This window comes from Kogia breviceps, chromosome 7, assembly GCF_026419965.1.
Source record: "Kogia breviceps isolate mKogBre1 chromosome 7, mKogBre1 haplotype 1, whole genome shotgun sequence".
NCBI lineage: Eukaryota > Metazoa > Chordata > Mammalia > Artiodactyla > Physeteridae > Kogia > Kogia breviceps.
In genome coordinates, this window is record NC_081316.1 from 4,842,188 (window position 1) to 4,864,876 (window position 22,689).

The following is a 22,689-nucleotide window of genomic DNA, read 5'->3' on the forward strand; positions in this document are numbered from 1 at the left end:
AGTATGATACTGTTTCCTAGTGGAAGAGGAGGCTCAAGGAATACAGAGCACCTCCCTATCACGGCTGGAACACATGTTGGAAAGAGGGAACCGCACAATAGCCACAATACCAGAGGTTCCATCTGGCCTCCCCAGATGAGTCTTTCCCTTTACAGTCCCAAATCACGCCAACGATTAAGAGCGATGATTACAGCCACCAACAGTCTCACTGGACTAATACCTCCTTATTTTCAAGAGGTTAATTCTATTTCTAAGTAAGCAAACCACATTAGGAAAACTATGCAATGCCCTATTTACACCATTTTTTTAAAAGGGGAAAAACACCAGCCTCAAAAATATTGGAAAATAAATTTAGCTTAATATTGAAGAACACTAATAATTCTCAATATGCCTTCTAATACATTTCCTTTAAAATACCCACAAAGATATTTAAAAACGGGCAAAAGTAAACAACCAGGCTATAAATGAAAAACAAGATCTAAAGCAAGGTGTGAGGGAAATATCTAATAGCATCATCAGTGAAAATGGATTGAGAAGAATTTTTTTAAAGTATGTATGTATTTTTTTCTGAGCCAGAATAGCCCAGATGGCCAAAAGAAACTGAAAAAAAATTAAAAGAATTTGATTCACCAACATCCCCCCCACCATTTGGCTCCTAAGCCTTGGGGGAAGAGGGCTTCCCTAAAAATATTCTTCTTTTTTTGCTTTCTCTTTTCTCTTTTCTTTCCTTTCCCTTCCTTCTTCCCTCTCCCCTTTCCTCCCCCCCTCTCTCCCTTCCTTCCTTCCTTTCTTCCATCCTTTTTCCCATCCATCCATCTTTCTATCTATACACACACATACATATATGCATATATACATGCAAACACAAATAAATCCATATATGTTTGTTTTTTACTGCGTGGAAACTAACTTCTAAATAGCTTTTCTGCCGTTCATCCCAGATTACCATTCCCGTAGGTTTTTTTCTTACTATGTCCATCTATTAAGAGACCACATATTTGTAAGCTTTGCTATAGTAACAAATGGCCACAAAATCCCAGTGGTTTATAACAAGAGATTTACTTCTCACACATGTTACATGCCAGCTGCAAGTTGATGACCGCTCAGCTACAGCTTTGTATTAAGTTCTTGCCAGAGAAGCAGCAACAATGTGGAGGATGATATTCTTTCAGAAGAGGAAAAGTCAGGAGTTGAGTAGGAGCCAAGTCAGCACCGACCCTCCATTGACATATTATAATATGAGGATTACACATTTTTCTTATTTTAAGCTCCTGAGATTTAGAGGTCATTTATGCAAAAGTGACTAAATAGAAGTTTGTACCTACATTTGGGGGACTGTCAAAAAAAATAACACCCAAAACATGTGACATTGGCTTCAGGGTTAGGAATAGACCAGTGAGAGAACTGTTCACGGAGATTGGAAAAATGACTTCTGTTGGCCTGCATTTCCTTTCTCTTTCCAACTAAGAGTGTTATTCAGTGGCAAAATATTGATATTACTATTGTTTGAGATAATTTGGAAGACAAATATCATATCTTATGGCTTTAGGCAAAGGAATAGCAAAACTGAATTTTACCAGTCTGCCTTAATTGTTATTGAATGAATTTGACACGGTGCTAAGATGGAGACGACTCAGAAAAGACCTGGCAGGTTTGCAAATAAGTATTATTGGTAAGAGAGGTAATACAGAAATTCTTGCACTCGAGGGGTAGAAAGATGCAACAATTTCTCATCACCAATAAATAAAAGTTACGGCTGGAAAAATGGAGTAACAATAAGTCACAAGCTCAAGGGTAAAGACCAAATCAATAGCCTATCCATAAAGCACTTGCTTAAATTTTCTAAAGAGATGAAGTTGGGCCCCAGAAAATTCTTTCATTTGGACAAAATGTCTTAGGAGAAAAAAAAGACTAAAGAGAGAGAGAGTCTCACAAAAGTCTAATAAATTCATGGTACTTACAATTAAGTCTAAAGATCAGACACAACAGAACCTAGGTGGTGGTCTTCATGATTCCAAATCCCTGTTATTCACACCCATTTATAATCACCTCCTCTTCATTATGGGCAGGACTGTGATTTGTTTCTAAAAGATAGAATATGAAAAATTATTTAATATTTGGCCCTTTAAGAAAAACATTTGCTGACCCTTGAATAGAACAAAAGCAAACAAATAACAATCCTACCTTATCTAATCATAAAATACATTATTTTATCTTAACAGGTGCTTTTCCAAGAAATACATTATTTAAAAATACTTTTCTACAGAGTTTTGAGGGAAAAAAAGTTGGGATTTCAGATATATAATGTAAAACTAAAATTCTCTCATAAGTTTTGTCTATAACCCCAGTTTAAATTTATTGAATTTGATATGATGTGATAATAGAAAATAGAGATAGAAAAAATGTACTGGAACCATGTGTAAAATTTCATACAACAAAAAATATATTTTTGTCTAAGTAAACAAATATTTTTTCCTGAAACAATACTCACTGTGGCAAAGGCATGTTGATAAAGATATAATTATATATTGATATATGAGTAATTTGATGAAATCTTTCAGGAAAGCAATTAAGTAACATGAATAAAATAGCTTTTATTTTCATTTTGCAATCCTTAATGAAATAATTGATGTAAGCAATGTCCATCAATGACTGCTAAAGCCTCTAGAGGAAAAGTAAACAGAGAACTTATTCCAGAAAATAAAATATTACTCCACGAATGACTTGCTGATCATAGAAGGAAACATGTAACTTTACAATAGAGGAGCCAGGCTGACACTGGGAAATCATAATCTTACCATAAAAGCAGGATGCTGTGTGATCCTGATGAGATGTAATATGAAAGACAGAACAGCACTTAGAAAGTAGTCTTGCTGAGACTTTAGACTTTACAAGAAGAACAAAAGATATAGAGATAAGCTGAATTATACCATGAAAAAGTAATCAAATGAATCCTGAATGTGTAACTTCTACTGAGAAACTGACCTGTTTCCTGAAACCAGTTAATGACACAGGAAAATAAGATGGAAATGTGGACACATACATTAAAAGAGATTTAAGAAACACAATAGAGGAAAACCAAATGCAGTGAGTGAAACTTGGTGGATTCTGATTCCAACTGACCAGCTGGATAGCAAGACTATTTTTTTTTAGTTTGAATATGGGTTGAGTACTTGATGACAGAAAGCAACTATTGTTAATTTTTAGAATTTAGGTGTTAATTTTTAGGTGCAATAATGATTTAGGCATTATGTAAAGTGTTCATATTATTTTTTTAAAGAAATGCTTACTGAAAAATTTAGTACTGGAAAATAATATTTTGAATAAACTGCTCTGCAAAACTGATAAAAAATAACAAAAAAGTGAGGAGAGAAATATATCAAATCTAAGGGGACAAATTATTGATAACTTTGGTGTATAAATGAGAGATTGATGAAGGTTAATAGACTATTCTCTTTAATCTTATACATATTTGAAAATTTTCAGAATGAAAGCCTGATTTTTTAAAAATCCCATAGCCTTTTGTTTAACTAGCTCCCTTCTGGGATGAAATGTTATGGCAATCTAAGAAATGTGGACATGTAATTTTGCAAAAAGATATTGATTAAAGCATTAACTATTTAGGGCACAAAAAGCACCTGACTTTTAGGGTGATTTAGAATTAAACATTAATGAACCCTGGATTATTATGCTTACAAAAAATTTATAGTAACATTGGAAAAATTCCTACAACATTTAAGGAAAATGAAATTTATAGAAGCGGTCAGATCATGATTACATTGAGAAAAATACAGTGGAGCCAATCTTGGTGTAATCAGTAGAAAATGCCCAGTCTTTTTTGAGATTAGAATTCTAAGACTAAAAAACAAAACAAAACCAAAAAACAGCAAACAAACAAATGCAGAGTCTCTAAACTTTACTGACTCTTATTTTTATCTTTAACTCTACTTGCTTCTAGTGATGGAGCTGATAGGACAGACAAGAAGATATGATGTCCTAGTAAGAGATCTCTTGGAAAAAGATCCTGCAAACTCCAGCTTATTATTATTTTATTTTTATATCTTCCTATCTGAAATCTAAAATATATTATTTGTTTTGGCACTTAATCTTGTATTGTCTCAATTTATTTTTAGAGATGCAACATCATGTAAGGAATAGAACATAGATCCTTGATTGAAATCTAGATTTGAATTTGAGGCCTGAAATTTTCTCTCTGTATAAGCCTCAACTTCCTCCTTTAAAAAGTGATGATAATATTATTTACTTCAAATTCCTCCTGATGATTAAAAAATATGTCAAGCAAAACACTATGATAGTATCTGATAGATGTCTGGTCAATATTCATATTTCAATTTTCCTTTCCACATATATTTGTATTTTCTGTTGATCTGAAGAAATTCTTTTTGAATTACCATGTCAATGACTAGTTAACTTCATAACTAGGTAGGTTCTCTTTGACAACGTTGGGGTAGTATTTATCCAGCAGAGTAATTGGAATATAGGGTTTGGAGGAGTTCAAATTAGCTGACTACACACTCTTTTCTTAGTCTTTACCAAATGTCTTAGTTTTTTCAAATTATTATTTTTTAAATCAAGTTATTTCGAAAAATGTCTAGCACCTCTGTTCTCCCATCTGGAATCCAGAGACACTCAAAAGTTAAGATGTAATGGTATTTCAACAAAAGATAGCTTTGCCATTCTGGTTCCCTCAGTCTTTCTGGACAATGAAAACATAAGATATTAACAGATATCAGCCAGGTGTTTTTTTTCTCCTTTGCTACTTCAAGTATCATATCAGAAAAGACCAGGTTTGGACTTGACATAATTTGGGTTGTTTTTCTAATTCCATAACCATTTTTGATTCCTTTGATTTAATTTTTTGTACAAGAAACTGCACTCCATACTATAACAATTATTATTATTTTTTTTTTCCTTAATTCTAATTTCACTGTGTGTGTGTGTGTGTGTGTGTGTGTGTGTGTGTGTGGTGAACATTCAATATAAGGGAATCCCTGCCTGTAGAAATAAGTATTGCTAGCTTTATGTCTGGGCTGAGAACTGGAGGTATTGGGAAACATATTCCAGACATACTTTCATGGACTCTTCAGCCTCCACAATATGCAGCTACTGCATTTATATTTTATTCATATAGATATATATTGTTTAATAATTTATAGAGCTGGATACACTTGCTACAAGGTGATGTGATGTTCTCTTTTGATCTACTTTGGTAGCATCACTTTCCGTCAGAGAATTTACTGCAGTGATGTGCACAGTAAATATTTAATAACATTAGAGGCATCAGAGTCTATTTTTCCTTGAAGGGTGCTTAATTATGTCTATTTCCCATGATGAGTTGCTAAAGTCAGTGTTATTTGAATTTGTAGTGACTGGGTGGAGGTGGAGAAGTCCTTGCATGAGGCTCCCCTCCCACAAAAAGTCAATGTGTGTGAATTTAACAAGGCAGTAGAGCAGAACCTCAACCTCATTAATTTGGGCCACACAAATTAAATACCTGTGATACTTCAACTGTGCTTGAGCTAAAGTGTACCTAACCCTACCAGAAGAGACTGGCTGAGCTGCATGGGCATATAAACAACAAAGGAGAAAAAAGTTAAAACTATTTTTACTGTGTCCACACTATTCATGTACTTGGTATTTGCCTACGTATTAGATAGAATCATATGTTAATATTTGATGGTTGATAGAAAAAAGGACAGTTTCATATGGGTCAACTTATAAGCGTTAATCTTTTCAGTACAAAAGCTCTGATGAGAGAAGAAACATCATTTCTGTCAATTCTTTCCAGTTGGTGACGAACCATGCTACATTCTTGATACATTTTTCATGAATTATTGCTAAAACATCCTAAGCCAAGACCTTAGCTGATGGAAAAGTTGACAGGATAAGCAACCAAGTTCCACTTGGCTTTCCAAATAACTGCACTTGGCCTCAAGAATGAGAGTTATAACTTGTAACTCTTAGTAAAGTCAGAACATATGGCTTCACCATGAAGAATAAACTATAACGTGGCTCTCTGTGCATGATCAGAGCTTTGACTCAAATATCTCATTGCAGTAATTTTTATATCCTCCTAAGAGTAAACTTTTAAAAATGTGTATTTTCTTCTGGACACAAAAAACAATATTCGACTTTTAGGATAATTTCCTTTGGAGAAGTTTATTTATAGAAAGGTAGTTATGATTAATCTAGAAAACATAAACTTTGTATAAAAAGCACTTGTATTATTGTGTACTAAATATTTTATGTTTAATAATAATAACTGAACACAGTATTTTGAAAGAGAGTTATAGAGTTTCATTTGCAAATTATATGTGTACTAACTTAAAGGTTCTTGAAATCCCAGAAGTAAGGGAGTAGATAATATCAAATTTAACAGTCCATATTCAAATTGGTAATTTCTTTACCAGGTGGTGAATTCACTTAAGACAGAGAAGGTATTGCATATGTTTTCAGATCTTTCAAATACCTATCAGGCACAAAATCTGTGCTTTACCATACAACTTTGTTCCATCAAGTTGTGTCCTTTTATGTCATATCTCAGGGACTCATACCTGGCCGATCTGTGCATTTTATACTCTTGACCACAAAGTTGGTGTAGCAAGAAACAAGTGACCCACACTGGGTCAATGGGGCTTAATTATGGGATTTTTGCTAGAACTGTTGGCAAAAAGAATCATCTTCATTATTTCTTAGTAGGTTGTAGCTCACCATTACTCTTTCAAAGAATATTTGCAAAGCACCTATTACGTGCCAGGCCTTACATATCACAAAAGGAAAGTCTCCCTGAGAAGAAAAATGAGAGAAAGTCAAAGGCGGATAACATTACTTGAACATCAGAATTTAGCTGTCACTGAATGCCATCTCTAAAGTTTATATTTATAGTTTAAGATAACTTGTTGAGTTGTCAATGGCAACAAAAAAAGTATCTGAAAAATACGTTTTCCAAACTTACGTTTATTGAGTTTAGTTGTTCACACAACTTTACTGTATCTTACACCCAACTCATCGTTCTGGGGAGATAAGTCTTAGTAATCCCATCACACATGCATCTATGCCTTTGACTTATGCAAATCTAATTACTGGTACATAGACACACAGACACACTCTCACATATACATATACATTTTACGTATACATGCATTCATCTATATATAGATATATATATATATACACACGGGTATAAAATTTAAATTGTTCAGGTAATTCTGTCTGTCCCAGTGTGAATGTGAGGTGGCAGTCATAAATCTGTATTCCCACAGATGATCCTAGTATGTGTAGTCCTTTCATACTATGTGTTTATGCTGATGATTGTAAATAAGTGTTTTCCATATAATATGCTTGATTTGTTGAGGAATTAGAATTTTAAAACTTTCCCTTGCATCACTGAAACTTTGTTTATCATAGAGAAAGAATTGGAGAGTTACATAAACTGCCACTACTTTTGTAAAATACAATAATACCCCTATAGCCTTTATATATCTATATAGCCTTTAAAAATGAGAAATATACAGAAAAAAATTGGTGAATGTTGAATGAAGCACACACATTAGTATAAGTATGTATAATCCAGTTTTTTAAAGAAAAATGGGATATGTGTATATTCAAACTCATAATATTCACATATAAATTCACCACTACAAACACACACACACACACACACACACACACACACACACAAAGGTCCAAAAGGTACTATGCAAATATATTAATAGTCATTAGCCCAGGAAAACCGATTGTTTGAAAATTTTTTAAAGTTGTTGGCATTTGCTATAGTGCTCCCTTACTATAACCTTTATTTATAAGAAGGACAAGATCCAGGAGACTTGACCCCATGTTTCAAGATCAGAACGAATTGGCTTTTCATTTTGTATAGTATTATTTTTTCCTATTTATAATTCTTTCAAATTTTATTACATCAACATTAATCAAAATCCATGCCATAGCAGGCCATCTGCAAAATGTGGGCAGTAAAGAGAGGAACAGGACACTTGATTAAGTTCGAGGCTTGTCCCTTTTCTCTCATTGTTTAGATACAACTCATGTTTCTCCTCACCCTAAATCTTTATCATGACCCCAGTTCAATTCAGACCCTTCATAATTCTGTCCTATCCTTAGCCCTTTGTTGCAGTCTTGCAATTACATTTGACCCTGTTTTGATCTCTGCAGCCGTCCTAATGGTTAAGCCAGTCTTGTTCATTCTGTTAAATGTGTGTACTCCAAGATTCTTACCTTTGGGACTGCAAATGTAGGCCTATGCAGCAAATAATTTGTTTCAGGAAGAATTTTCTAGCACTAAGAAACAATACCATGGAAACAACTATTTATTCCATCCATGAACAAGGTTTTAGGTACTTCCAAGAAATCTAAAATTGGCCTTCTCACTTAAAAGATAAAAAAAACTCTACTACCATCTATGTTTAAAAACACTCATAAATCTGGTCACTGTCTGGCTCCTCTTCAGAAAAAGATTTAAATATTCAACTGCTACCTGAACATCTCTACCTAGAAAGATGTCCTACACACGTATCCAACTCAAATGATACACTGAACTCGTGCTTCCCCTCATTTCAAATCAGCCCCAGTCCTTTCTTGTATTAAAGATCTCAGTTAATGATGTATCATTTATTCTATCACCAAACCTACAATCTGGGAGGTAGAATCTTTCTAGGTACCCTTTTCCCTCAGGCCTCACATTATGTTAGGTTCTGTTTATCCGTCCTCCCTAATATACTTCAAATCAGTCTTCTACTCTTCATTTCCACTTCACTTACTTTAGTTCAGAAATGCATCATCTTTCGCCTACATCTTTGTCAGTTTTCACTCCCTTTCATTCATCCTCCACACTGTCATCAAGTAATCTTACTAAAATATAAACCAGCCTATATCCTTGCCATCTTAAAGTCATCTGGTAGCTTGACAACGCTAAGACAAGTAGCCTACGGTTTTTATACTGTGTACATTGTAAGTCAAAAATAAAAAGAACAAGCACTCTCAGAACATGTCTGTTATTTACTTATAAGTTGTGTATCTCTGTATTACATATAATGCATACAGTAGAAACCATGCACACAAAACAAATAAGACAAGATAAAAATAAACATAAATAGGTGGTCTCAATATTCCTCCAGTATGCCAGTGGCTTGTCTCGAGCATCTGTGAGACTGGCTCACGCCACTTTGGAGTCCATTGTTTTAGTGGATAAAATAGAAACTCTTTCCTATTCCTTCTTTTGTGTCATTTTGAATTTGTTCTTCATTCCAGCTTATCGTGGTGACTTGTGAGTTAAAGTTTATGTGCGATAAAATGTGTATAGAAGAAGGATTAGGTTTAAGGTTGGAGTTTGACTGAGCCTCTGTGCAGGATAGAGTGCTTTTTTTCTTTTGTCAAGAGCATCCATTGCTTAGAGTAAATAAATTAATAAATTAATGTAATTAAATACATAAGTTAATATATGAACTTAGATTAAGTTATAAATGTTACATGTATTTGATTGAATTGTTGTGGTCTGTTTTTCTGCTTTAAGTACAACATACTCTATAATAATATTGTTTTAAAAAATGGGGTGGGGAACTATGCTCACAAGGATAAACAACTGCCTAGTGTTTTCAAGATATTTACGATATAAAAAAAGTCCTAATTATAAATGAAACCTCTCTATTTAGTTGTCAAGCACTGTTTAATCTGGAATCTGAAATATCTTGTATACAGGCAATTCATACAACCGTGTGTACTCAGAAAAAAATAAAACTGAGCTTCTTAGTAATTCTTCTATGGTCTGGATTCTGGTTGTCCCCAGAGTATTGTGGTTTCACTTGTTTACGCTCTTAAGTTAAACAAACTTTATTCCCCTGAAGTTTGTAGTAGAGTTTGACATTTGTTTAAACATCATCTTTCTCATTGGACCTAGAGTGGATTTGATAGTCAGCATATGAAAGAGACAAAAAAGACAGAAAGGGGGATTAGGGTCACAAAAAGAGAGAAGAAATAGAGCATATCCAATGAAATGGGAAGTGTATTACTGAGAAGCTACTGTGCATAACGCATTGATCCAGACATAGATGCCCAATGCAAACGTGAATGTGACCAGGACCAAGACGGAAGACTTTTTGAACCACCATTTATATACTTATAGTTAGACATTGGAAGTAAAGGATAATATGAGAATTTGTAGGTTGTAGGTAGTCTTGTTCATATTCAAGTATGGAAGGACATAATGGAGGAGGAGGTGGTATTTGAAAAGGGTCTGAAGGCTGGTTAAACAGAATTGGAAGCACAGAAGGCAGTCTTGACAGAAAGGCAGACTGGAGCCCGGGCATGGAGGAGGATTTGGGAAAGCATGTCCTGGCAATCAGTGCATGGAGCTGGTTGCCTGGAGGTGTAAAAGTGCTTGGGGTGTGAAGTGGAGGTGAGGCAGCAAAGGAGTGTCTGACTAAGTTAGAGGAGACTCTATTCTAGCAAGAGGAGGGAGGGCACAACTCAGTAGGTGGTGAGAGTCCTTGAAAGTGTTTTAGCAGAGGAGTGGTAGATCAGATGTCTGCATTGCTAACAGCATTCTGCTAAAAGCAGAATTTTACAGCTGTGTTGAGAAATGTTGAGGCCTCATGTTAATGTAAAATGTATCCTTCCTAAGGGTTGTAAAAAAAATTCTGACTGAGGTGTAATACAAATGAATCCCACTCTGCCCCAGAGCCATGAAGAAGATCCATTAAGGGGCTTCATTCAAGACCCTCTGTTTATGATGAGAGAGATGGTGTGGCTTGCTCTACCTGGAAGTTTTTTGCAATGACTGATATTGCTGAGCCATCTAATTTAAACTTACTTGGATTTATCTGGCCTAAGGGAGTTGCTGAAATATTTTAACTGACAAGGTGGGGATTAAAGAGTGATAGAAAAATGAGTCAGGTGTCTTGCCTGAGAGGCAGCCAAGGCTTCAAGCTGGTGAAGAAAGAAGCATCAGTGATGGCTCACAGAGTCCCTTCCCAAGGGCTTCTTTTTCTTCCCATGGCCTCAACAGGAGGGTCACAGACCATCCAGCCTAGAGGATCTGATCGAGTCATTGCAGGAGGCAGTGCATTGGTGCTCTGTGCTCTGACCATTTTGACCTCAAGTCAGCTTCCTAATGCCCTCCTCTTAGGATGTAGGCACCAGATAATTGGAATAAAATTTCCAAGCCTCTGCAAGGCCTGCTCCGCCTTGAGATCAGGGTAGATCTCAGATACAGCTATTGTGATAGTTTTGAACTGCCCCCCATTTATTTACCTCCTGTGGCTTACATCCTTGCCTGATCGAAATCACCTCTTCAGGCAACTCACTTCTGTGTTCACTCTTACGTTCTTGGCTTTTCTGGCCAAGAATTCTGTAACTATTGATAAATGGAATATCGCCTGCCACATCAGTAAACAAAGGATGCCACAGCCATCAGCGACTTCAGCCCTCCAACGTGAGCCAGTGAGCCCTGGGGAAACTCAAGAAGGACAGAATACCCGCCACGTAGCAACCATCAGACGGCAGCCACTCCCTAAGGTGTGGGGATACTGAAAAAACTCAGAATGGGAATACTGGCCCCAGAGGGCTGAGGTGCATCTCGAAAGAACGATTTCAGTGAGCCCAGACTCCTGCATCTTCCTATACACAGAAAAGGGCTAAATTCCTTCACTTGGGATATCTGGTTTTCTTTAACAATAACCTTTTGACTTTCAGACTACCTGCCCCTTTGTTGCAAAACTTCCGTATAACTTGGTTCCCCACCTCGCCTCCACAGAGCGGTTCTCTCAGGATTACTTGAAATGCTGCCTCCCAGGCATGAAGTCCTAAAAATTTCCGCTGAACAAAACATAACTTGCAACTTTTAGGTTGTGAATATTTTTTAAGTCGACACTATTCTAATTCTAGTACTTTCCAATTAACCTTCTCTCTTCAGTAAGGGAATCCAACTTCCCAGATCATGTTCTTCCCCAGTCAGAGAGATTTTGATTCGGTAAGTCAGGTGTGGGTCCAAGATTCTATATTCTTGAGAAATGTTTTACCTGGTCCTGATGCAGCCATTCACAGAATCACCGCTTTAGATTCTAACCTGTATAAAGGAAGTATCAAGTATATTTTATTTATCATGATGTTCCAGTGCCTAACAAAGTGCTTCTTAAAAAGAAGGGGTTTAATATAGGTTTACGGATGGGGTGAATGAATGAGTGGGTGAATATTTGAATGAACACATGAGCTGCAGAGCTCTCTGCCTACCCCTGCCGCCCGATCTTATATATTAGGGATCTGGACCTGAGATTAATTAGAATTTCAGCCATATATGTGTATATCTAGTAAAAAGAAGGGATAAACATTTAACATGTGGTTTGCTTAGGATACTTTTTTCAATGTGGGAAGAAAGTGACTGTCAGTTCTTTCCTAGAAAGAAGAAACAGTGAAGGGCAGGGCATGGCGATGCCAGGGCCTGCAGTCAGAAGGGTCTCAAAGAGAAGCTGAAGATGTTGTGTGCATGATGGGTACGAGCAGAAACTGAGCATGAGGGAAAAAATCCTGTTTTTTCTGCAGAATTTAGAACAACCTCACCAGAGGAAGGCTGCACTGAATGCAGGGCTGTTTCAGCACCATAGGACTAAGGGTTGGAAATGTCAGAGTTAAAAGCCTTGAAATGCACGTGAATGAGGTAAAAGATGACAGAAAGAGCAGTGGCAGTAATAAGATATTAAATGGCCAAGGAAAGCCATGAAAGGATACCAGAGAAGAATAAAATCATGTAAAATAACCCCTGAGAATCCTTAAGTCACTTCACTGGGAATTTTGTAGACTTGAGTTAATCAAAAGTGGGCCATGTTAGTGTAATGTGATTTACTCGTGTTGTTATGTGACTCCATTAAACACCCATAACTGATGTAGCCTGGGAACATCTGAGTTGCATATACAGTCACTGGAGATGCAAAGCTCTCTCCCACCTCTCCAAACTTCTCTGGCTATTATCATTTCAATCTCCATTCTATTTAGTTTAGGTAGTGGATGTGCGAAAATCCTTAGGTAGGTTATATAGACTTACCAACATCTTCACACATATTCCCTAAGTCCTCAAGACTTAGGGAGGGGCTACCGTGCTACGTCAGGCTCCCCCCAGCCAGTCTTTGGGGATGACTAACAAATCTTGCAATGAATCTGCTCATTTGTTCCTATGCTATCGACAGTTCTATGTAAACCACATGTCCCGTTCATCTCTTGGGTGGAAATCAGAATCCTGGCATCGTGAAGTTCTGAAGCATAAGTCCTGGGAACTTATGCTAACAAGTCTCATGCTGCAGTCTGTGTGGTTACTTCTCTGTCTCCATTCAGCATTTAGAGTATTCACATTGAGAGTGGTAGTAGTATTACCTAGTACTGAGAGCGTTACATTAGTAATTAGCAACCGCTTGTTTGATTGCATCTTCTTCACCCTCTTCTAGGAGAGAACACACCCAACACCCGAAGCTGCAAAGATGAAGTGAGATGGACAGCAGTATAATAGCCACGTGTACTCACAGCCCAGGGCACAAGGCCATGTGGGGCCACACACAGGGAGCTGCATATGGGGACAGAGTGAACCAGCAGAAGCTGAGGAGGCAGGCTTTTCAGTAACAAGAGGGTGACGTGGTCCCTGGTTCTCACAAGAGGATGTGATCGGTTAGCTTAGATAATTCTACGGGGTAGCAGAGAGCTAAAGCATGCTCCTCGGGGGTAAGCAGCACTCCGCCTGGTCCTCTTGATCGGGAGAGTTGTGTGCTAGGGGACCTTTCTGTGGGAGTACTATTGGGGTTGGGGAGAGCAGGTGGTGAGGTCATTTGAAGCCCTCCCGCTTCCAGATGGCAAGGCAGAATATAATATTGAATCTTTATTACAGATGACACCAATTGGATGCTTACTGTGTACTTAATGCTGGTCTAAGTGCTTAAAATGGATTTCTAGTTTTCTCTCTACATTTTATTCCTATAATATCCCTATACCTATAAGAAAGTCCTATGAATTTCCTGTTTCTTTAGCACCTGCGGAAATGGTGCTAAAGTTCCCATTGTGAGGGGTAGGGCTAGAATTTGAATACGATGTGTACGGCCTTCCAATAACATCAATAATGGCAGCAAGCTGGCTTGGCCTTTTAAATATAAATTTAACTGTAGAATCCTTGTGTTTTAGAGCTGTAATGGGCCTTAGAGATTTCAGGGTATCCTGGGAAAATGAATGACATAGTTCTTTTGAAGTGAAAAATAGGACGAGATATAAGATAAAATAACTGTGGGCCACAATTGAACTAATGCTAATTATAGACAAGCATTTTTTAAGGATCTGGGGAGCTTATTGATATTGAAATTGAATAATAATGGTATCACCAATATGAAAATGATATGAGTCATTAGGAAGATGTCCTACAATTGAGACACTCCTACCTAATGTGCTTTAAGTCTAGATAACTCAAGCTTTGCTGACCTCACCAACCTGTGGATATGAATGCAGTAATGTTACTATGAAGAGCCCATATTTACCCACCTCTTTCTACTGAGTCATGTGTGAAAACAACCCCTACTCCCCAATACTCATGCTGTTACTCAGGAGATGTCTCAAATATTCTCAGGAACAGAACTGCATTGTCATGGTAGCTCACTGAGCATTCTTCCCAAATAGTTATTCAGAGGTTCTACCGTATCCACCTGCCAGGGTCCACCGCCTCTGTCAGATACCACAGTCATACCTTGTCAGCACTCGCCTTCTGCCTTCCACCAAGCAGCGCAGTGATAATTCTGTAGTACCTAGTGTCCCCGAGCTGCCATAGGCGTGTGGCAATAGGGAAGGAAACTCTTCTTCTCTGTAAAGGAGATTTTACTCCTTTAGAATGATTTCAGGGTGGTGTTGATTCTTTAACTTTGTCACAAGTGGGCTCTAATGTTTTGTTTTGTTTTTTTGTTTCTTCCCGAGAGGGTGTCTGCTCCTTTTATCAGATTTCTGACATTCCTGTTATAGGACCTCTTAACCATGCTATTTTTGAAAGAAAATTAAGCTATAATTTACATAGAGTAAAGTTGAGGTTTTTGGTGCACAGTTCTATGAGTTCTGACAAAAGCACAGAGTTATGTAGCCACCACCATAATCAAGGTATAGAGCTACGCCATCATCTTCAAAAATTCCCTTTTGCTCCTTTATCGTCAACCCTTCACCTCACTTTCAGCCTCTGGCAGCTACTAATCTGTGTCTGGCCCCATATCTTGCCTTTTTGGGTGTGTCATATAAATACGTGTCCTGGTCCACTTGTTTTTATTTGTGACTAGGGTGAACATGGATCCATCTTCCTGGGACTGTTTCAGTTTATGCATAACTAGAAACGGCATCCTGTCTCATCCTCAAAAGTGTCTCAGTTTAGATAATAAATTAGAGGATTATGCTACTTGTAGTAACACACACACACACACACACACACACACACACACACACACACACTAGGTAAGACTAGTGTGGACTAGGTAGGACTTGATTGAGGTGAGAAAAAAATCTCCATGTTCTGCTCAAGGGTCTCCCTAATCCCTCTATTTGGCTAACAAAAAGAAAAACAAAATAAATACAAAGACAACTCAAAAAATTGGGGTCTCTAAATTTTAATTAAAGTTATTTTTCCCAAAGTAAGATTTATGTGCATGACACACTAACATTGGAATTTTCAAGTTTTTAGTGTATAATACAAATAAGATGGACAGTGATTTCTAAACAAGTCCTAGTCCCTTGGCTGCAATGTCCCCATTTTTTTCTTACTCTAAAAACACATAAATGCAACACAATTCATAAGTTTAAAATTGCTGCCTTCGTATGCTAATGTTCTTAGTTTATTAACACATAAAGGAGCTTGTCCTTGGAGAGTGCCTATACGCAGAAAGATCACCTACCTGGCTGGTCTGTGAAAGAGATTATTCAGGAATGAAAAGGAGGAAAAGGCACTCGACTTTCTGATAGCTAAGATCCATTCCAGTCTAAGACAGTGGTGTACCATTACTGAAAAGAATGCATAAAGTTAAACTTTGATAAACTTAAACTTGCATTTGAATTCTCAATCTGCTACTTCCTACCTCAACTTGTTTCCTGACTGTCACAAGGATAAAACTTAATTAACAATTGTTAGAATTAAATGAGATAATGCATGTAATTTGTTGGCATGGTGTCTGGCACATGTAAGGGTTTCTTTTTTTTTAAGTAGCTATTATTAAATAGAGCCAGAATATTTATTAGTTGCTTTTTAAAGTTGATGAGTGCTTAGAGTAATAGAAGTAGAAAGATCCATTGAATAATGCTTGGTGAAATGCAACAATTCGATTTGGATTTTTGTCTAAGAGAAGTGAGCTATTTTAAGTTTTCCTTTCCTTTTAGAAGCATATAAGGTAGAGCATAAAATTCCACTGGTTGTGCTTTGTGTCAGAGACTACAGGAGCTCACACAAGTAACATCCCTAATATTTTCAGGGCCCCAGGTAGGAGTACGGGTGTAGGCCCACATACAACCCATCTCAATGTTTAACAATTATAAACTAAGCTGACAACCTGCTAAATAAAATAAATCCTAGCATCCTACATGATCAAATACATCCATAACCATATGAACTACTAGGTTTGAATTTAGGATCATTGAACTCCTCAGAGTTCATGCTAGAACATAGCAGCATGAGAAAGCCTGTGCCCAGGCCCCCATTCCTCTGCCATGACCTCCCTGTTTCCAGCCCACCTGAACTCCATCCTGTACCATATGGGGCATCTTGCACACCTGGTTTGACTATGTAAGTTTTGTCACAAAGGGTAGGTCTGGTCTTTAAAACTTTTCATGAGATCTTCCATTCTCTCTTTTCATTCACCAGCTGGCCCGAGGCAGAGGATCCAGCAGAACACTCTGGGGGTGTAGGGAATGGCTGAGTCATTAAAGAGCCTGAGTCTCTAAATCTCAAGCATAAAGCAGAACTCCTTCCCATCTCAGATAAAGAGTTTTTGGGTTACGCCATTGTAATTGTGTGTGTGTGTGTGTGTGTGTGTGTGTGTGTGAGTGTTAATAGTTATACCCTGCCCAACACATCCACCATCCTTGAGATTTCTTCTGGATGCATCTCTTGCTTAAATGCTCCTATCTGCTTCTAATCCTGCATCTCTTCAATAAACAAACAAAAGGACTTTCATTGTGGGTGAATGGATGGGTGAATGAATGAACAGGGAGGATTGTGGAATGAATTAATTAACAACTGAATAAGTATCCAGATGCTTCCCATGATAGGCTAATGCCAGATTCAAGCATATATTGCTCAAAATTTTTAAAAATGGAACCATTTAGCCTTATGCCTAAAATATACCTTCCTGTGGTTTTCTTATTTTCAGATTAATAATTGCCAATCATAACACAAGCAGTCATATGGATACTTATACAGTTTTGCCTCTTCCTCCCTTCTTTCCCAGCCCCTAGTTTTCAGGTAACCATCCTGATTATTTTTTTTTCACGTTTCCCCTTCTCCTTATCCATATAATTAAAAAGGGAACAGCCATGATTTTTCTGGCTGGACTCTGATTCCTGGATACAATTTATAGACAACAGACAGACAATAGACACTCCAGACCGGACTAATTGAAAGTCATCCCTGGAAATTTAAAATTGAGGGAATATTAGAGTCTCAGTCTGGCTGAGTGGTGAAGTCATAAACTGAGCTATGTTTGATGGTGGTCATATCCCACCAAGTGCATTGGGAAACCTGGAAGGAGAGAGAAAACCTAAAACAATAACAACAGAGATGAAAGATGAAAAAGTTAATTTCCTCAGATCCCTCTCATTTTACAGTCAATGGCTTCAGTCTATTCCTGATGTCCATTTTCATCCCTATCCTTGAGGTCTGTGAAAACAACTTCTATAAAAAAGAACTCTCGGGCTTCCCCGGTGGCGCAGTGGTTGAGAGTCCGCCTGCCGATGCAGGGGACGCGGGTTCGTGCCCCGGTCCGGGAGGATCCCACGTGCCGCGGAGCAGCTAAGCCCGTGAGCCATGGCCGCTGAGCCTGCGCGTCCGGAGCCTGTGCTCCGCAACGGGAGAGGCCACAGCAGTGAGGCCCGCATACCACAAAAAAAAAAAAAAAGAACTCTCTTTTGAATAACCTAGATGCATACAGCTTGTGTTACCACCAATCAAAATAGAGCTAAAGACAGAGGCAAAACGTACGAGACATCTGAAGGGGCAATACCCCAATTTCCATATTCCAGCCCTTGTCCATACCCATCTTGACCATAAACATTTATGTCACCTTGAAATTATTCAAAACACTCAGCCCCTTTTGTCAAAGACAAAAAGGGCAGAGCATTCCATCTTTGAAGTTGTATTGCCTTTACCATTAGAAAAAAAAAATACATCTACTAAAAAATTTTTTCAACAGAGCAACACAGTAAAAGAGTAAGTGTCTGTCGGGAAAAATAATGTCGAGAGATAATTAAACCTCGGGGGCATTTCTTTTGGTCTAATGCAGTTGTTCTCAGAAAGAAAAACAAGCATCAGGCTGCCCCCAAAGACACTTTCCAACATGCCATTGCCACTAACATGAAGTTGAGAGATGAGAATTCTGTGCTTCATTTGTTCCTTCTTTTCAAGAAAAGGAGGCTTAATATTCATTGGGGAGAGAGAGCAGAAGAAAAGCACCTCTGCTGTTACACTCATGGGGTTGAAGTGCTTGTTCCCAGCACCTAAGGCGTTCGCCTTTACCAAGATGGTTGCTAGGGAGCTAGCCGATTTGAGTGAATATGTTTGCATGTTTATAAAACTAAAGAGTGTCACCACTGGCAAATGCACTTATTGGCAGAACTGAGCCCATTAGTTGGTGCTGCGGCAGTGACTGCACACCGTCGATTTCACTGAAGGGACAAATGTATAATGATGTTTGCTTCTGGAGTGTCTAAAACTCCAGATATTTAAGTCTCAGATAAATGTGATGATGTACTCTTGCTATTTCAGGTCACTTTGAATGTTGACTTTTGGGGTTATAAAAACACTTAAGAGAGCATCTTTAGGTGATTCCCATACGTTCCCTACTTTTTCTTGTTTAAAATAAATGACAGGATCTGCTTGCTTAGAGGCTGCAGATGGGTTTTATAATAAGAAAAGGCCTAGTGATGTGCCCCTACTTCATTCACTGAGATTATGCAATTCACCTGGAATTCTCATTTTAATTTTCTTCCACACACATATCCCTAACTATCATTTTTAAAGACAAGTATGGGACTTCCCTGGCGGTGCAGTGGTTAAGACTCCACGCTCCTAAGGCAGGGGGTGCGGGTTCGATCCCTGGTCAGGGACCTAAGATCCCACATGCCATGTGGTGCAGCCAAAACAAACAAACAAACAAACAACCGTTAAATAAATAAATAAAGACAATGATGACCACTGTCTACACTTATAGGGATAATAATAATTTTTTTAAAAAGCAGAGCAAAATTGTCTATGCAGATAATTCACAAATAAGCAAAGCAAAACAAGCAAACATTTCCCATGATATGCGAAGATATGGTTCACTGATTCCCCCTGACTGTCCCTCTCTTCTTATCACATGTCCTCCATATCCCATTTCCCTCATAATTAGGGAAAAAAGTGTGTGATCATGAAATGTATGATGAGTGAGCGCCACCAGTTGGGTTCTCCGGGACGGGACGTAGACTCTCAGGAATTTACAGAGTCTTTAGGGAGATTGTTTAGGGACCAGGTTTAGGGATAATCTGCAGAGAAGGGAAGGAAGCAGGACTGGGCGGAGGAGAGCTAGGGCTGCCATGCAATCTCAATGGAGGCTGCAGGTAACTCTGTGGGGAGTGTCGGCTGTAAAAAATGCACAACCTAAAAGTTGAGAGTTACATTTTATTCGGCAGACTTTCTGAGGACGTCACGCCTGGGAGACAGCCTCTCAGATTGCTCTGAGGGACTGCTTCTAAGAGGTAGGGAAGGAGCCAGGATATATAGGAGTTGTGTAACAAAACTTTTTCAAAAGTTTTCCAACAGGTAGTTGGAGCATCAGAAGATTACTGTTAATTAAAGAAGAGCAGACTTCTCAAGTTAATAAATTTAGTGCCTTTCTATGTATGGAAAGATACAAAAGTCTGGGCTCATTGAAATCATCCCTTTCATATGTACCTCAGCTATATGGCGCCAGTATCTTGTGTTTTCCCTTCCTGTGTCCCTTCAAGATGCACAGCTGGGGGGTGACTGAAGTGGCAGAGGGCTAGATGGCGGGCAACCTGTTTCCATCCTGAGTTCGCTCAGGGCTCCTGGTCAGGGCAGCTGTAATATGATGGCTTGATGGCTGCAACATCCTCTGCTTACTGATGTGGCAGGCAACAGTTTTCATTCACAGGAGACCTGAAACGTGGATGACCCTTCAGAGTTGTTCTGAGTGGATCAATGGTATTGGGCTTTTAAACTCCCACGTAAACCAGTCATGGATGCTGGTAGCCCAGGGAGGGAGGGGCATGTTGCCTTGGCTGAAGTGGCTCTCTTCAGTAGAGGCAATGTCTGAAATGGGCCAATAGTCCCACCTCTCTGCCCCTGCACTTTCAGCAGCTGGGAGAATAATTGCGCGAAGCAGTATAGGTAGCTTAGCCGTCTCTCATTTACTAATAACACACTCTGTGTCCAACCCTGCAAGAAGTACAGCGGAAAGAAAATCCAACCAGTACAGGACACTTTGTTTGAAGCACAAATTTACTCACGGGGCAATACCAAAGTACAGGGCAGGACACTACAAAGTTATAGCTGAGGGAAAGAAATCTTGGAGAAGATGGTGACAAATATTACTGAAATCAGCAAGAATGAGGGCCAGGATACGGGTTGCATCTTTAAAAACGGAGTTAGGGTAAAAGAGACAGGTGGGAATAGGACTTTGTGCAGAAAAAAGATGGTTGTGCACCCCGTGGACAATGCAAGTAGGCAATAATCTGTAAGAGAAACAGTTATGACACTTGTCTTGAGGCAGAGGAAGACAAATTTGAATAGATAAAAGGGGTATCACATGACAGAATGACTTGAATGCCAGGTTAAAGAGACCAGATCTTATTCAATATAAAACGCAAAATAAAATAAAATTCAAAATAAATTTAGTCAAAAGAAAATAAGTAACTCAGTATGGATGTCATAGGATAAAAGTGGGGCTTTAAAAAAATTAACTGGTGGAAGGATAGACAATAAATTGTAGACGCTGAGAATGTAAATCACTGTCTTCTTGGCTAAGTTGGCAAGATAGGAAAAGTGGAGTTTCTGAAATTTCAGACCACATAAAAAGACACTAGGACTTAACAAAGTAACATAATGTAACTTTTCCAAAGTTACAGAACAAAGAAGTAATGGAGCTGGGAATCAAACCCACATCTGCCTCTAAAGTGTCTTGCTCCAGACGCGCAGGCTCAGCGGCCACGGCTCACGGGCCCAGCCGCTCCGCGGCACGTGGGATCTTCCCGGACCGGGGCACGAACCCGTGTCCCCTGCACCGGCAGGCGGACTCTCAACCACTGCGCCACCAGGGAAGCCCTAAAGTGTCTTTTTAAACACCAGACCATGTTGTCAGGATGTTAGAAAATCTATGTGGAAGGTGATTTTCCCCCGAGTGCTCAGAAAGTAAGAAAACTAAAATGTTGGCACTGATTGGAGCACAAGGTCGTTTGCAGATTTTAACACTATTTGGGGAATTCAATTCTGTGTCTGTGTCCCTCATTTATATTTAGGAGAAGAGAGAGCACTTATCTTGCCTCTAAGAACACTTTCTGAAACTTTTATGTCATCAATTCATGGACTTAATAAATATTTACTGACTGCCTAATCTTTTTCAGAAAGTATTCCTGGTGTTATGGAGAAAGCAGAAAATAAGACAAATTCGTATTACCTTGAAACGTACATTCTACTGGACAGAGACAAATAATAAATATTAATATAAAACAAATAAAAATCATAAATACAAAAATATAATAATTTCAAAAATTGTGTATTTTAAGAAGAAAACGTACAGGGTAATTTTATGAACAGATACTGGGTCAGAGAGGTGAGATAGGGTAATTTGGGGCCAGAACATACAGTATGTTGTTAAATTATAGGACATATATGCAGTGCTCTATTTTTTTTAACGTGCCATCACTTACTAGCTGTGTGCTCTTGGTTAATCTATCTGTGACTCAGTTTTCTCATCTACATTATATGTCTGTTGCCATAATTGGGTGAGTAAATGCAAAAAAATTTCTTTAACTAGTGAACGGAGTAAGAGCTCAATAAACACTAGTTCCTTATTAAATATTATTCTTTTTCCTGAGAATGAGGGTTTCATTTTCCCATCTCCTCTTTCCTAAACAGAAGAAGCATGAAGTCATATCTGCCAATTACAGTTCCTAACGGTAAAATTGTCCTCCTGAGATTGTGCTCCGTAAACTTGATGTGAGTTGCCTCCCCTTCACTCGGTAGCTCCTTATTAAATGGCCACTATCTGCTAGGTATTGGCTTCGGTAAGGTGAATTTAATTCAGAAATTACTAAATGAAATTCCCTGAGTTTGTTTTGTTTCTCTGTAAACCCCCGGGCTGCTTTATCAGCCTGCAGAAGCAGAAAGATGGCCTCGGGGGATCTATCAGTTGGGTCCAGTCCAGACATCAAAGAATATTATGAACGTGTGAA